At 42.3% G+C, this 16,634-nt stretch overlaps 1 protein-coding gene across 1 annotated transcript in view; it reads right to left on the bottom strand.

Annotated features, from left to right (window-relative positions):
- Nucleotides 1-16,028, bottom strand: part of LOC119656823 — a 46,483-nt gene extending 30,455 nt beyond the window's left edge. Inside the window, exons 1-2 of the mRNA XM_038063464.1 lie at nt 15,919-16,028; nt 13,749-13,793 (exon numbers count right to left, since the gene is read on the bottom strand). The gene's annotated coding sequence lies outside the window, so the exon portion shown is untranslated. The remainder of the gene's footprint in view (nt 1-13,748; nt 13,794-15,918) is intronic.
- Nucleotides 16,029-16,634: the final 606 nt, after the last annotated feature.

Consider the following 16,634-nt stretch of genomic DNA (forward strand, 5'->3'; position numbering starts at 1 on the left):
TACGTATGGGACAGATAATGCCTCTTTGCCAGTCGTCAGGCATTGGAATGAAGGCTAGATAGTTCACTATTCTATCAGTAGTTGGGTCTTCTACCAGAGAATGAGCACCTCCTCGACATGCACGTTTCATATGCCCGGGGGGTGCCTTGTGTAGCATGGAGAGCTCTCTCCGTGGGACCGCTTGCTTTAGTAGGTTGGCCATACTTCCAAGAAGCTTCCCTAATCCAGTGCATTCGCAGACCCGCCTGATGTCCTTCTTGGTTTTACGTATCCTGTTTCCCGGACCTGTGCTTCTATCCTCAGTTCAAAGATGATTGCCTGGTGATCGCTGTTAGTGTAGTCCTCGCTAACGTCCCAGGACATACCAAGCACTACTACAGGGCTGACAAAGATCAGGTTTAGGTGTTTGCATCACCTTCATTATCCGGAACTCAATCCAACTGGCCAAATGTCTTTAATAGGCGCTACTCTCCCTGCTTACACACACGTTGGCCCAACCGTTGAAGTTATCATGAATCACCTTTCGACTGTGTTCCCTTGAATCGAGAACAATTAACTCATGGAGCATTGTGTTGCATGGCAAATATACGCCCGTATCATCGCTCCATCAGTCGAGTCAGTGACCCATAAACATCTCGATTTCTGTAGGGTTCATATATTATGTCAATTTTCATCTCAGATTCATCTGGTCTGCTCAAGCACCTAAGTCCTGAGCGGCTCTGCAATGATTGAGGTTAATTTGGTGGTGCTTGCTTTCGCGAAGTGTCCAAATATGAGGCACTTGAGGCACCTCTTTAATGAAACTTGCTCTCGTAGGCAGCAAGACAACCCATCCAATGCAATGATAAATCTTTAAATGTGTGCAATTTAAGAACTTGAAGCCATCGAATCGAAGAGAAGTAATAAACAAGTCGGGAAACCGGAAGCTTGACGCTTCAGGTATAAAAAGCTTTGTGTTTCCCTATGTGAGGAGCATAAGGTAGTTCTCCATTGGCCTATACCATTGACCCGAGATATTTAAATCACTCAGTTCTGGGCAGGTTACTGCCATTGTCAGAACTGAGCGATTTAAATAAATTAAATATTTAAATCTAAAATTTACTGCAATGTCGTCTGTCTACCGCTCTCTATAGTTCTGAGTGTTGGCCGCCTATAAAAGACAATGAACGGCGTCTTGCGGTAATGGAGACGAAGATGCTGCATTGCACTGGTGGCGTGAGACATTTTGATCACGTCGAAAATGAGAATATCCGCGATCGATATGGGTTTGCACCGATCGTGGAAAAACTGCGAGAAAGGCGTTTTCGATGGTGTGATCACATAATTCACGCTAACGAGAATTCACTAACCAGTATTGGTCAGAACATCGAAGTCAATGATAAGCAACCAAAAAGCCAGCCAAAACAATGGTGGCTTGATACACTGGATGGGGATTCAAAGGTCTCGCGATTATATCTTGATCAGGCCCTTCATAAAATAAAATGACGAAACCGATCATGACGAGCCGACCCCGCTTGTGAACGGGACAAAAGCTGAAGAAAAAGAAAAAGATGTGAGGAGCGACGAGTGCACGACAGCTCCCTGCCACATAGCTAAAAATTCATCAATTTTATGGAAAGCCCTATATTGATAATAGCCAACATTATACGCTTCAGACTCTGCGTTTAATATTATTGTATTAGCAAATGCCAAGAATTTAACCAACATCAAATATAAACAAGTCGGCAAACCGGAAGCTTGACGCTTCAGGTATGAAAGGTTTTGTGTTTCCCTATGTGAGGAGCATAACGTAGCTCCCCATTGGCTGATAGCATTGACCCAAGATATTTAAATCACTCAGTTCTGGGCAGGTTACCGCCATTGCCAGAGCGATTTAAATATCTCGAGGGGCAGGTTACTGCCATTGCCAGAACTCAAGGATTTAAATATCTCGAGTCAATGCTGATAGCTAATCGAGAACTGCGTAATGAACTTGAAGCATTAACGCAACCTGGATCAAGTTGCATTCCACAACTGGTGTTCTTTGTGATGGACGTATTAGCTTTTAGTCAATTTCTAATAGTTGATAACATCATCATCATCAACGGCGCAACAACCGGTATTCGGTCTAGACTTGCCTTAATAAGGAATTGCAGACATCCCGGTTTTGCGCCGCGGTCCGCCAATTCAATATCCCTAAAAGCTGTCTGGCGTCTTGGCCTACGCCATCGCTCCATCTTAGGAAGGGTCTGCCTCATTTTCTTTTGATAATATACTACTAGCAAATTTATTTGAGCAGATACCGGAATGGGACATGACTCAAAAATTAGATTTCACCTAAATGTTTTACACAAAACCTTAAAAAGGGCTGCAGATAGGTAGATTTTTCAAAATGCGATTTTAATATTTCATGCGAATGTCAATTATTCCCGTTAACTATGACGTCAGAATCTCATCTGTATGGCTTTGGAAGCAGTAAACTCGCGCGAAATTGCTAAGTTTGAACTGCTATAACTTTGGCGTTAGTGGCCAGATTTCCACGAAATTTAGCACAGAGGAATAGGAAATATTGTCGTCTATGCTGGTATAAAATTCGGAAGTCCCAGGATGAATTTAGGGGGGTTTTAGTAAATTTCTAAAAAGTAGTAATATACTATTAGTAAGTTCACTTGAGCAGATATCGGAAGGGGACATATTTTGAGGCTTAGAATTCATCTAAGCGCACCACGCTGATTTTTTTTCGGATTTTTGGGTTGGGTGGTTTCCGGAAATAAGTCCTGGCTCACTTTAAGTGCGTACATTTTGACTCCTTACTCACGTACTTTGCAATCCACACCAAAACTAATATCAATTCCGGAAAGTAAGACCTTTCATTTGATATCCTACATGACTATATCCAGTGAAAAAAGTGTTTGAATCCCCGCTTTGCATGTATGGGGAGCCCCCTTTTAAACTCCACCTAAATTTATGCCACTCACTGTATGCGTGGGATTTCATAGTTCCCATCCGTCCAGCAAATTTCGTTCGGATCGGTTTAGCCGTTTCGGAGAAAAATGCGTGTGACAGACAGACAGACATTGAATCGATTTTGCTAGGGTTTTGTTTTACACAAAACCTTAAAAAACATAACATGTGTTTTAATTGTCTCAGCGCTAATCACATAGTGGTTTGATGTCCATCACTTAAACATTGCAAGAATTGCAATGGCAAGCACAATTCGGCATTACATGCCATCAATGTCGGAAATTAAATGAAGAGAGCGTGAACACCAGTGACATCATTAAGCTCAGCTCCGAACAAAATTCAGCGGTCATTATGTTATTGGCCAGGGCCCTCATGTCCGCAAGAAACGCTTCTGGGATATTCATACCTTTGAGGGCATTGATAGATCAAGGCTCACAAAGATCATTCATAACTGAATCAGCAGTTCTTCAAATTGGGTTAAAACCCAAGTATGCACACGTTTCAATTAGCGGCTTAAGCAGTCACCGATCATCAACACGATATATAGTCTATGTAGAATGTTTGGAAATACTATCTTCCAATATTCTCAGATTCAATTTGCTAATATTAGGAAAAATTGCTGGAGGATTGCGGCAATGCGAGGTGAATAAACCAGTGCAATTCGATATGCCGACGTCAGTTAACACAAACCTGGGAAACTTAGCATCTTGCTAGGATCAGACGGTTTTGGGAAATTGGTTCTTCCAGCCATTCCAACAATTCCTGGGCATACAATGTTCGCTCAAAATACACGTTTGGGATGGGTGATTACTGGGGCAGCAAACACTGGAAATCCTAATCAGAGTCACTACAGCTTAGTTGGCGTTCAAGAACTAGACGACAGTTTGAAAAGGTTTTGGGAAGTAGGGGAAGCGAAAACTAATACCTGAGCAAGAAGAATGCGAAAATCGTTACAGGTTCACCATGCGATGGTCACCAGACACTGGCAGATATGTTGTCCGTCTTCCATTCAATCCTGATATTTGTCCAGTTAAAATGTTAACATCATCATCAAAGGGTGCGATTCTCAGATGGCAATAAACCGAAAGATATTTAATGCTTTCTTACCGAAGTATTTGGAGTTGGAACATATGAAGGAAGTACCAGCATGCAAACTACATACGCATCCATCATATTATCTGTTCCACCATGAAATCATTAAAGCAAGTAATACCACCATGAAGCTACGAGTTGTGTTTGACGCATCACATTGATAATCAGCTGGACACTCGTTACATGAATTGTTAATGGTTGGACCGATTATCCAAAGAAACATCGTTGAAATCGTACTAAGATGGCGGCTGCACAAAGTAGTACTGACAGGTAACATCGAGAAGATGTATAGGCAGATTTGAATTGATTCTAGAGACCAAAACTTCCTTAGAATAATCTGGAGACCAGCGACGCCAGGGCCGATCAAACACTATCGCCTAAAAAACAGTTACTTATGGAACGGCTTGTACTCCATATCAAGCAGCTAAGACATTGCAGGAGCTGGCAATACGGGAGCAGTTCAATCATTTAGCAGAGGCTTTAGCAGTCATCTCAAGGGACTTTTATGTAAATGATCTTCTCACTAAGAAACACGGAAAAATGCCTCAAAAACTGTTAATTCATTAGGCCCTATTGGGATGACAACACATGGTAGAGATATGTCGCAGGACTCAGAATTTGATCCAGAGAAGCTCGACGATCCTCCGGCCTCCAGTGAAATCAATATTGATGAAGGAAGGAAATAAAGGAAGCTCCCGGGAAGCTAATAAATACGAAAGTGCCCAGTGGGAAAGCTAAGCAAAGGAGCAGTGTCAGAATACGGACGAATCACTCCATCCACCTACTCGGAGGAAAACTAATAGAGTTGTCCAATTTTATAAAGAACAAACACAATGTGCACCAGGCCATCAAAACCATGGTTGAATTGATTATCATCCTGAAAGAAGGTGGTATGGCTTATGCCGATATCCTCAGGAAGGTCAGATCCAATCTTGATTTGATGGACCTTGAAGAAAACCTCAGCCAAATCAAACGCTCCCAGAAAGGAAATTTGGTGCTGAAGCGGAAGAATTCTCCGGACAAAACGGTTGAGAATTTCCTGGCAAGGTGGAGAAGACCTTAGAGGGAGAGGCACAAGTACGGGCCAGAAAGCAGGAGATTGTTCTATAATGTAAGGACATTGGTGAAATCACGGCCAAGGGGGATATCCTCGAAGCCTTAGAAAAGCAGTTGGGACTGTTTGATTTGTATTACTCCGCAGTCAGTGGACTAAGGAAGGCATACGGAGGTACGCAAACGGCAATCATAAGCTTACCAGCTAAAACAGTGTTCAAACTGCTAGCGACTGATAAAGTAAAAATAGGTTTGGGCGTTTTCCGGCTGAGGGCGCAAATGTCCTTCAAGCGCTGCTTTAGATGTCTGGAATTTCGCCACATAGCGGCGAAATGCACCGGTGACTGTGACGGGTCAAAAAATGCAGAAAATATGGGGGAGAAGGTCATATGTTTAAGGACTGGAAGGCTCAGCCTGAATGTTTGCTTTGCAACGGAGTGAAGGTCGTTGACTGTCGGCATGTTGCAGGCAGCAGCGGATGCCCAATGTTTAGGAGAACCTTAGATCCAGTAAAGAAATGAGGTTGATATAAATCAACCTCAACCACTGCGAGGCAGCGAAAGAACTTCTCTTGCAGACCGCCTATGAGAAGGGAACCAAACTGTCGTAATCAGCGAGCCTTACTGCAATAATAAGACCGGTGCCTAACTATAGATGTAACTGGCAAGGCGGCAACCTGGACGTGTGGAAATCAAGTCATTCAAGAAGTGATAGAGTTGAATTCGTCAGGGCAAAAATAGCTGGCATCTGCATACATAGTTGCTAAGCTCCACCAAGCGCGCGGATAGTAAAATTCAAAGAATTTGCTAGTTATGGTACTACGCTACGACTGTGAGAAAATGACAAACACCGGCGTATCCAAGGTACAGTCGCAGATTACTTGTGGTCGGAGTCGTTCGCTCCACATTGTTATACGCGGCACGAGTTTGGGAGGAAGCGCTAGCTTGTGAAAATGGTACAGCACACCAAAACGCGGCAAAACGAGAGTCGCCAGAAAAGTGACAGCAATGGTGGAATGACACGCAGAGGGGTCGCTGGACCCATCGTTTGATTCCCCGTATTGAGGAGTGAATCCAGCGACGACATGGCAAGATTAACTCCCATCTGACCCAATTCCTGTTGAGACATGGAAGCTATGGGAAGTATTTGCACCAATTCCGGCTGGATGATTCCCCCTTTTGTCCTGAGTATGGTTTCACACCTGAGGACCCAGAGCATTTTATGTTCCACTGTATAAGATTTTACTCAGAAAGGAGGAGTCTGAAAGACTCTCTGAAAATCAACATAAGCCCGCAGAACATTCTCGGCATAATGCCGAATCGGAGGGAACCTGGTGTAAGGTGAACTCCCTTACCAAAAGCATGCAGGAGGAACTTTGAAAAGCGGAGCGCGCTTAAAGCACAGTGCTCCCCGGGAAGTAATGCTTTGCCGTGGTTCGGTGGGGAAGAAAGAAAGAGAAAGTGGAGGTGGTTTTAGTGGGTGAGAATCCCACACACTCATGCAAACTGGCGCTGCAGTGTCTTTATAAGATTTCCTCCTACATCCACAAAAAAAAAAAAAATGGAAAACCGGAAGCTTGACGCTTCAGGTATAAACGGTTTTGTGTTTCCCTATGTGAGGAGCATAACGCAGTTCTTCAGTGGTTGATAACATTGACTCGAGATATTTAAATTTCTCAGTTCTGCTACCGGCAGTGACCAACCCAGAACTGACCGATTTAAATCTCTCTAGTCAATGCTATGAGCTAATGGAGAACTGGATAATGAAAATGCTGGTTGCATTAACGCAACCTGGATGAAGTGGCGTTCGACAACCGTTGTTCCTTGTGATCGAAGTATCAACGAATGTCCGAAATCTAAAATTTACTACGATGTCGTCCGTCCTGTTGCTCTCTATGGTTCTGAGTGTTGGCCGAAAACCAAAAATCAATGAATGGCGTCTTGCGGTAAAGGAGACGAAGATGTTGCATTGGACTAGTGGCGTGAAACATTTTGATTACATCCGAAATGAGGATATCCGCGATCGTTATGGGGTTGCACCGATCGTGAAAAACCGCGAGAGAGGCGTCTTCGATGGTATGGTCACGCAGATCAGGCAATCGATAGTGCCAAATGGCGAAACCGATCACGACGAGCCGACCACGCTTGTGAACGGGACTTAGGCTGAAAAAAGAGAAGAGGAACACGGGCGGTCGAAAAAATCTTCTTTATTTAGTCAGTTTTGTCGAGGGCCGTATAGCATGGGGCGATCATTCCACTTTTGAACAAGTTACTGAGACACTAGGAAAACATTATGTATTTAAAACAGTGTGTAGGGCTCTGGACGTTGGATGTGTGGTGTGACCGTGTCCGTAACAAGAACAAAGAGGAGTGGTGAGAGGACACTTCCTTGATAAACGCCGACAAAGACACGAAGCAGTTTTGATACACCTACCACGTTCCCAACTCTTTTACTTTTCTGATCGCGATAAAATATATATTAACCTCTCTCTCTCTCATGAGCAACGCATGTATTGCGTTAGAAATTCCGCAGTTGTTGAAAAACCCCGTTTAATTGCTGGTTATTTGGACGATGCTGTGAATACGGTTGTCATCAATGCCTTCGAAAATCTTTACAATATGAGCCAGCAAATGGGTCGGATGTTAATTCAAACATACTATTGGACTACGTTATTTTGTTCATATTGGACCTATGGTGCTTTCTTGGCAATTGGTGATAATCTACCCTGGTCAATAATCTCATTGAAGACCCATTGTACATGGTTGGGATTCCCGTAAATTTGCCAACTGAGTTATACTAGAGGCGTTACTTCTCACGGGCCATAATTACTCCCAAGCCAAGTATCTAGGTTGATAAACCGCTTACGAGGCTTGTACCCGAGGGTTTCATAGGCCGTTTTGTGGATTCCATTTTCAGAATATACCCACCAGAAAAATCAGAGGAAAGCATGATGATGGCTCTATATGGCATCTAGGCTCTGAAATACTCCTCATACCAATAGCTGTCCAAATAAAATTAACAATAACATATTAATCTATTTTTAAAATTTCCTTCGAATCCCCCGCAAGTTCATTCTTAAAATGATCCAGTAGTCTGGAAAGTTTATTCGAAATCCTACTGTTACTAATAAAATTATAATAGGTTCTGGTCGCTTTTTAAGGTTTTGTGTAAACACAAAACCTTATTAAAATCGGTTTACCGTCCGTCTGTCTGTCTGTCTGTCTGTCTGTCTGTCTGTCTGTCCGTCACACGCATTTTTCTCAGAGACGGTTATAGCGATTGACACCACATTTGGTAGAAAGGTGGGAACTGTGAACGCTCACGCACACAGTGAATTACATCCTTTTACGTTGAATTTAAGGGGGGGTCCCCATACATGCAAAAGGGGGGTGTAAAATTTTTTTTCATAAAATATAGTCATGTGGGGTATCAAATTAAAGGTCTCGATTAGTACTTTTCGAAGCCGGTCTTAGTTTTGACATTTCTTGGAAACGTGGGGAGTGCGGGGGGTTGAAAGTGATCATTTCTTTAAGGGGGCCATTCTCAGAAACTACCAAACCGAAAAATCTGAAAAAAATCAGGAGGCTGCCACTATATGGTGCCTTGGCTCCGAAATACCTTTCATATCGATATCTGTTCAAAGAAAGTTAATAAAAGTATATTACTATAATTTTTTGTAATTGGCTGGAAATCCCCCTTAAGTTCATCCTAGCGGCACGAAATTCTGCAGTGATATAGGCTATAATATAGAGCATGATCGTACCAAGTTTGATGGAAATCTCACTATTACTAACAAATTTATAATACGTCGAAGTTGTTGCTTCTTTGAAAATTGAAGACTATCAAAGTCAATATCACCCGAAAGTGGATATTCTCACATAATATATGGATATATTACGTACTACGTACTAAGAAATACACAAAACCTTTCGTACCTGAAGCGTCCAGCTTCCGGTTTCCCGACTTGTTTTATGTCAGGTTGGTACTCTTGAAAAGAGGAAATGTTGTGGGAAATACTGTACAGACTGTGTCGGGCATAATACTACCCTGTTTCGTGGAAATCCGGCTATTAGTAGTACATTTATAGCAGCTCAAAATTATCAATTTTGCGGAAAGTTACTGCATCTTAAGCCATGTAAACATAATGCTGACTTCATGATTAACGAGAATAATGGACATTCGAGTGAAATGTTAAAGTCCTATGCATGAGGAAGCTACTTCTCCTCAGTCCTTTGCCCTTTGCAGATGTTCGTAAAACAAAATATTGTTAAAATCGATTTACTGTCTGTCTGTCACACGCACTTTCCTCAACAACGGTTCTATCGAATGATCTAAAATTCGTAGAAAATGTGGGGGCTATGAATGCTCACGTACGCAGTAAGTTAAATCGTTCTGTGTGGAATTTAAGGGGAATATTTTTCACCAAATATGGTCATGTGGAGAATCAAATCAAATACTACTCGAAATTTTTAAAAGGGGAGAGGCGAGGGCTGAAAGAGGTAATTTTTTCGACGGACCCGTTCTTAGAAACTACGCAATCGAAAAATTTGAAGAAAACTGCGACTGTATGGTGCCAAAAAGCCGAAATGGCCTCCATATCATACCGGTACCTTTTCAAATAAAGTTAATAACAACATATTAGGACAGTTTTTAGTAATTTACAGTTAACCCCCCCTAATTTAGTAATAGAATCATGAAACGCAATAATATACTATAAAACATTATCCTACAAAGTTTGGGATAAATCGCACTATTACTAACAAAGTTATCATTATCATCAACGGCGCAACAACCAGTATCCGGTCTAGGCCTGCCTTAACAAGGAACTCCAGACATCCCGGTTTTGCGCCGTGATCCACCAATTCGATATCCCTAAAAGCTGTCTGGCGTCCTGACCTACGCCATTGCTCCATCTCAGCCAGGGTCTGCCTCGTCTTCATTTTCCACCATAGATATTGCCCTTATAGACTTTCCGGGTGGGATCATCCTCATCCATACGGATTAAGTGACCCGCCCACCGTAACCTATTGAGCCGGATTTTATCCACCAGCAGACGGTCATGATATCGCTCATAGATTTCGTTGTTATGTAGACTACGGAATCGTCCATCCTCATATAGGGGACCAAAAATTCTTCAGAGGATTCTTCTCTCGAACTCGGCCAAGAGTTTTTTCCTCCTAAAAATCCAAGTCTGCGAGGAATATATAGGGGCTGGCAAGGTCATAGTATTGTACAGTAAAAGCTTTGACCCTATGGTGAGACGTTTCGAGTGAAACAGTTTTTGTAAGCTGAAATAGGCTTTGTTGGTTGCCTACAACTGCGCGCAGATTTCATCGTCGTAGCTTTTATCAGTTGTGATTTTCCACCCTAGACAGGAGAAGGTTTGATGTCGTTGGCTGCTTGGTTTTTAATGCTAACGTTCCCACCATATATTTTGTCTTGCTTTCATTGATGTATAGCCCAATATCTCGCGCCGTCTGCTCGATCTGGATGAAGCCAGTTTGTACGTCTCAGGTCGTTCTTCCCATGATGTCAATATCGTCAGCATAGGCCAGTAGTTGGGTGGACTTAAATAGGATCGCTCCCATGGCATTTGACTCAGCATCACGGATCATCAGAGTGATCCTGCTGCTTTCATCTGGCCTCGCACATTGGTCAGGGTCAGCCTAGTCAGTCTTATCAATTTTGGTGGGATACCGAATTCGTTCATGGCTGTGTACAGTTTTACCCTGGTTATGTTATCATAGGCGGCTTTAAAGTCGATGAAGAGATGGTGCAATTGATTCCAATAGCTTTTCTATCGCTTGCCGCAGAGAAAATCTGATCTGTTGCTGATTTGCCTGGAGTGAAGCCTCTTTAGTATAGGCCAATGATGTTCTGGGCGTATGGAGCTATCCGGCCTAGCAAGATAGCGGGGAATATCTTAGAGATGGTATGTGATACCTGTATCATTTCTGCACTCTGTGATATCTCCCTTTTTATATATGAGACAGGTAATGCCTCTTTGCCAGTCGTCAGGCATTGATTCGGTGTCCCACATGTTGAGCACAAGTTGGTGAACGACTTGGTATAATTGTTCGCCTCCATATTTAACCAATTCGGCTGTAATACCATCGGCTCCTGGCGATTTATAATGTTTAAGCCAATGGGTTGTACGGACTGTTTCCGCCATACTTGGTGGTGGCAGTATTTGTCCGTCATCTTCAGATGAAGGGACCTCCAACTCGCCGATGTTCTGGTTGTTCAGTAGTTCATCAAAGTATTCAACTCATCGCAATATGCCCTTTCTGTCGGAAAGCAGATTTCCCTCTTTGTCTCGGTAGGATGAACATCGATGTGTATAAGACTTCATCCTGCTGACTTGTTGGTAAAACTTTCGCGCCTGGTGCGGTTGCTCCCTGTACTTTTGTAGTTTGCAGACCTGTTGGTTCTGCCAGGCTTCCTTTTTACGTCTGTGAAGTCGCTTCTCCACTCGTCGGAGTTCGTGATAAGTCTCCGCGTGTACCCGCGTCGCTTGAGAATGCACCATTACTCGGTATGCGGCATTTTTCCGTTTAGTTGCTAGCTTAGATTCATCGTCAGACCAGCGGTTTCGACTTCTTTTGCGGCTATGGCCAAATATGTTTGTGGCCGTATTTATGATAACGTTCTTCAGGTTATTGTGAAGATCATTTGTTGATGCTTTATCTACAGGATGTCTATTGATTTCAATTATTGCGGCATCCATTTTCCCCTTATATGTGTTGCGGAGGGTTGTGTTGTGGATGATTTCAATGTTTACTCTCACCTGATTATCAGAGGGGATTCTGGGTGGTGTTGTTATTCGAGCTCGGATTACCATGCCAACAAGATAGTGATCCGAGTCTATATTGGCCCCCCTATATGTTCTCACATTCATCAAGGCTGAGAGGTGGCGGCGTTCAATCAACACGTGGTCAATTTGGTTGAAAGTGATCGCATCTGGAGAGGCTCGTGATTGTTTGTGGATCGCTTTCCGTGCAAATCAGGCACTTCCAACAACCATTTCATGTGACACTACTAATTGTATGTATGTATTGTATCATGTGACACTATTAATCTTAAGTGGACATCCGCAGTCTGTTATCATTTGTATTTTGATGTGAGCTATGGGAGTCAACGTATCGCCTGAATACGGGCTCCGTCCCTGCTTAGCTGTTAAAATCCCTAAGTATGATTTTGATATCCTATCTGGGAGAGGCTTCAAGAGTTCGTTCTACTGCCTCGTAGAAGGTATCTTTTTCCGACTCTACAATCTCTTCTGTAGGGGCCTCGCCAGCGCAGAGTGCATAGCCGTTCGCTTATGTCTTCAATGCCGATAAGAGCAGTTTTTTTTGGCTGACTAAAAAACCTACTCCGAGCTCTTGGTTTCCTGAATGGCCGCTTTAATATATGATGTAGCGACTCTTCCCCAAGAAACCGGTGCCTATCCAACGCATATCTTGTAACGCTATTACTTCAGCCCTATATTGGGACAGGGTATCGGTTAGCTGTTTGGGAGCTTCATCTCTGTACAGGGAGGGCACGTTCCACGAGAAAATGCGCAAATCGTTATTCCTTTGTCGTTGCCGGGTTCGTGGTTGTGCTTTCCATCCAGTCCGAGGCTCCTGTTGTGGCTTCATAACTTCGGTTTTCCTTGTAGGGTTGTCAGCTCTACCCAACCCCCAAACTGGAGGACCAGTTGGTACAATTTGTCCCGTTTTTAGCCACGGGAGACTCGCCTTCATCCTTCTCCGTCTGCAGCTTTTCGTTAAGAAAGATTTCCCAGCGATCACCACGTGGAAATGGAGATAGGGTTTGGTAGTAGAGCTGTTGGTGTCGGTTCAACAGGCTGTAATGATAGTAGTGGAGATAGGAGATCAAGTCGATCCCTTGAGTGGCCGATAACGACCTAGAGGGCAGAGCTATCCCAAAAAGCTAAACAATTTGGCAAAATTTGACCGTGAAGGTCCGCCCACAAAGATTGAAGCTCTATCAAAGTGCTCGGTCGACACGTTCTTGCACGCCTCTGTGCTAGCCAGGCTCGGGAATGTGGGGGGGGTCCTTTGAGCGCTTTGATCCCTCACGCTTCATTACTTAAAACAACGTGTCTTTACCGGTGCGTGGGTCCGCACCGGATTTTAAAATCGAATTTTACGTAGGAATTCGCGACGGTCTATCGAATAAAACCAGAACGCGAGCTAAATTGGAAAATAAAAAAAAAAACGGCTCGACCGCGCGCGTGGAGCCGTTTGTCTCCGGACCCGAGTGCCGCGATCAAGTAGTGGAAAATCCACGACGGATCACCTTCCCGATTGCCGTCCCTTCCGCCTCAGATCTTGAACGAGGCGCGGCCGGTGAGGTTCCCACCCTTCCTCGACATCCTCCGGCCAGTTATTCTATTAGAGGATGTCCCTTGTGTAAGAATTCCGCGGGAGTAAGGAGGAAGTAAGGGGAGGAAGTCCTCAAACTACTTCCGATTATTCCAACATTATTTATACAATTCCGTAAGATTTATTATAAACACCACAAATGAAAATAAAAATAAACAGTGGTTCAAATTCAAAAGAAATAAAAAAAAAGAAAATACTAAAACAAATGAAAAATAAATAAAAATAAAAAGAAAGTAAAATAAAAAAAAAGGAAATTCAAACATTACTCACTCTAGTCGTCACGCCGAGCTCGGTTGGCGGCTGGTGTAACAGGTTCTAAAAGAAAAACAACAAATTATATCACGTATTCAATGATAATATGTTAGTTAAAGCTTTTTCTGCCCCACTTTTTAGTTCCGATTATATGTACAACTTTTTCAAAGATTTCTTAGATAAATGCATTTATATTGTTCGTCTGATCACACAATTAGCGAAACACTTCACCGATTTCTTAAATAGAGGCATTTATATTGTTCGTCTGATCACATTATTAGCGAAACGCTTCACCGATTTCTTCATTAAGTCCGTTATGTTTTATTACTTATTTAATTTTTGCTTTAGGGTGAAAAGTTATCCAGTTGCCTTTGCACCTTTATGGCGAATCAATTGCCATTCCTTCACCTTCGGATTGATGACGTTTTTCCTCCTTCTCGAAGACTTCTCACTCTTCTTCCTTTATTTCTCCTTCTCGAAGACTTCTCACTCTTCTTCCTTTATTTCTCCTTCTTTCCTCCACCAAGAAGCTCCCCGAACCGCTGTCCTCCAGCTCTCAAACCAAACTCCCCGTTTTTCCTTCCCGCCAAAAACCTTCTCCCAGCAACATTCTCGCTGCCTTTGTTCGTGCACCGCTTCTATTCCCGCTACATAGCCTTTCTCACTCGCTAGGCAATGTTGCGGCAACATGCGCATGCGCCTGCGGTTGCGGCAAATCATTCCCCTCCTGTCAAGATCAATTCGCTTGAATACATTGAATAATGTGCAATCTGCGGCGAACTTTAAGGCAATTGCACACTATTAAATGCATTGTTTAAGCAAATTGATTAAGAAAGAGCCGAATGAAATTCCGCTCCCGTCGCGCAGCCGCGGTCACTACAAGGCTTTTCCCAGGTTTTATGCTCCATCGTGGGTGCCAATCCACGTGATATGATATAAATTCCGATTCACTTCCAGTCGATAACCATAAATTATGTACTCTTAAGATAACGACGTAATCAATTGCATTCTCGTAACTTAGCCGGAATTGCATGATGATATGAAATGAGTATAAATATCACGCACTCCGAGTAGAAGGTGAGATTTTGAAGTAACTCCTGTTACAAAAAAGAAAGCTGAAATAAAATCCGTATTCACAAATGTGTTGATTTTTCAGGTTCCGGTGCGGGCCCATGCGTTAGTTACACTTGAGTTTTTTATTAAATGACATGTGTGTTTTGTCAGATTTTTAGGTTTAGTAATTTCTCAGAATGGGCCCGTAACCTAAAAGTTCACTTTTCATGCCCCCCTTCCTTACACTCAACATAGAAAAATGTCACTCCGTGCATACGTGAGGTGCTTAGTTGCCACCTCCACACCAAATTTCGTGCAAATACGAGCCACCGTCTCTGAAAAAAAGAGCAAGCACACAACAGTACACGGATTTTTATTGGTGGTACAACACACACAAAAAGAATACAAAAATGATCGATCAGGTTTAATCATCGGAAAAGGGTTCTGTAATAACGAACACTGTGAAGAATATTATTTTAATTTTTCTTCACTTTTGATCTTTCTCCTAGAAGAAAACCGGTAAATATGCTCCTCCAATGATTAATTAATCCGCAAATAATAGGTAAAATTCGCGTACGACACCATCAATGTAGAAGGAACTCAAGGAGGAAATTGGGTTTGCAGTTTAGTTGTTCATATGTATATACTTGGCTGCGATATTTATAAGTAAACAAGTTTCTCAATGAACCTTGAATTGTTATTATTATTATTCTGTTAAGGGAAAGTCGCACCGCGTCCTTGAAGAACTATTGTGCTCGTTTTAGTGGTTATAGTGTACCTATTGATCATAGTATCTCAAGCAGGCCTATAACCGTTTGCAACTTTAGTATGTTCCCTACTTCCAGATCTTTCAGCTTTGCGAACCTTGAATTAGAAGTATTTAGAATTCATATGAAGCATGCTACGTAACGAAATAAATCTGAATCCAAGAGTGGGCCTCTTCCTAATCTGCATAAAAGTTGCTTCTAAATTATAATCACTGTCACATTTATCGAAACTTCCTTTGGACATTTTTGATTTGATTTTCTGACTCACATTCCACCAAAATATTACGTACATATAGCATTTGCGTCATAAAGATAACACCAATGAATATCAAGCTACAACAAGTGTTTCGAAAACTACTAAAACTCACAATTGATGTGCGATATCTTTGAGAACGTTGAGGTCGAATTGATAACTACTTAATCTTAGAGCGCGAGTGACTATTATCAAAACGGCACTCCTGCATATATGTATGTACAACCCCTTGCAACTTCAAACTTTGAATGAAACCTGTCTTGCTATATTATCTGAAAGTGTTGAAGCTTTGGAGTAAACATAATATTAACGTAATTGCAAAGTACAGATGATTTGCAAAGTGAAGATTAGCTTTTTTCTACTCTATAAGTTCATGAACATTAGCCATGAGGTTAGTCGTTTCTAAATTCTTGGTTATTTACTGTAAAAGAAGCTTTTTATTTACTAAGGTAAATACGTTTATAAGGTGATACATCAGATGTTTAAAAGATCTGTTTGTTTTTTCAAGTATACTCTATGTATATGTTCATGTATTATAATAATAGTATAAGCACACGAATAGTTGATGCAGAGCTTAAAGATACTACTACTATACTACTATAGGTATCCAGATACCAGGTGGCTTGAACAGTTCGTAGGTGAACATAGAAGCGCCCAATTTCTTTCCAGCGAACATTTTCTTGCGATTTGAGAACAGGGAAACGTCTCTTTGGGCCAGGTCTGAAGAGAACGGTGGAAGAAATTGGAAGGACACACACAGAGTCCTGTTTATACACTTTTTTGCCGGTAACTGCCTTCTTGGGGCTTTCACTGCGTGCATTGTCCTCGGTT

Source organism: Hermetia illucens, chromosome 5 (genome assembly GCF_905115235.1).
Source record: "Hermetia illucens chromosome 5, iHerIll2.2.curated.20191125, whole genome shotgun sequence".
NCBI lineage: Eukaryota > Metazoa > Arthropoda > Insecta > Diptera > Stratiomyidae > Hermetia > Hermetia illucens.